The sequence below is a fragment of the Octopus bimaculoides genome, chromosome 8, assembly GCF_001194135.2.
Source record: "Octopus bimaculoides isolate UCB-OBI-ISO-001 chromosome 8, ASM119413v2, whole genome shotgun sequence".
NCBI classification, from domain to species: Eukaryota; Metazoa; Mollusca; class Cephalopoda; order Octopoda; family Octopodidae; genus Octopus; species Octopus bimaculoides.
In genome coordinates this window covers 73,926,506-73,927,586 of record NC_068988.1, presented here as the reverse complement: position 1 = coordinate 73,927,586, position 1,081 = coordinate 73,926,506, and positions in this window count along the sequence as shown.

Sequence of the window (1,081 nt, the reverse complement as noted above, 5' to 3'; positions counted from 1 at the left end):
CAATGAAATCCTAAATGCTACAAGAAAAGCAGTCATACAGTAGTTGTTAAATACTTGAAATAGGATCTCTGAAATAATTCTACAAGAATGGGAAAATAAGGTAGTTATGTACACAAACATAACAAGTCTGTATGAATGAATTAGAGAGGTGTGATTCAGCTGTCAAATATTCCTGAGCTACATGTATGATGTGACATCAGGGTCATGCGCAGAGCATCATTTAACCTCATGGTACATCATAATGAAGTATCAGCAGTGCTAGGTGTTGCATACAATCAGTTTCAATGACTTTAGTGGAATCCAGAAATTTACACTCAGAACAAGTCTCATTTCATACAGACTATTAACTAAATTGGTTACTGTCATCAAAAATATTTACAAGTACTTGAGATACTGTGTATGATATTATGGATACAGCAGCTGCTTGTAGCTCCTTATAAAACTACAACAAAGATGAACCTTTCTTCTTTCATCTACCATTGTAATTCACTTATTGTTATAACTTGGGATAACCAGGGATTGGTTCTTTATATAGTTTAAAGATTATTACCTCTTTCAAACCTAATATTTACCTGTGATATTGCAGCCTTGGCAATATTTATAATAATTGGCATTGGTGCTATCTTAATAGCTGCAACAAATAAACAAATTTGTGTTGCTAGGCAACCAGCATCCAAAAATAGATGTCATGATACTGAAAATATCAAAACATCCATTTACCTGAAGAGTTCTATGGAACCAATGACCATGTCACTAAAACAAAGCTCGTGGAATATAACTGAGATGCATCAAGATGTGGGAACTATTATCGTTAGGTCTGAGTAAGTTATGTATGTCAGCAATTTTACTAAACAATATTTTGTAATAGTTTTTCCAGTGATTTGGGAATAAGAAAATCTTAACTTTGCAGAAAATACTATCTAACAAATATAGTTATGGTAATGATAATTATTATATTTTAATTAAAAATTTATAAAATTTTTATTTGTGCATAAATTTAAATATATAAATTTCTTTATTTTTATTCAGAATGATTGTGCCTAAAAAATCTTCTCAATAATATTATTAAATTTTGGGATAG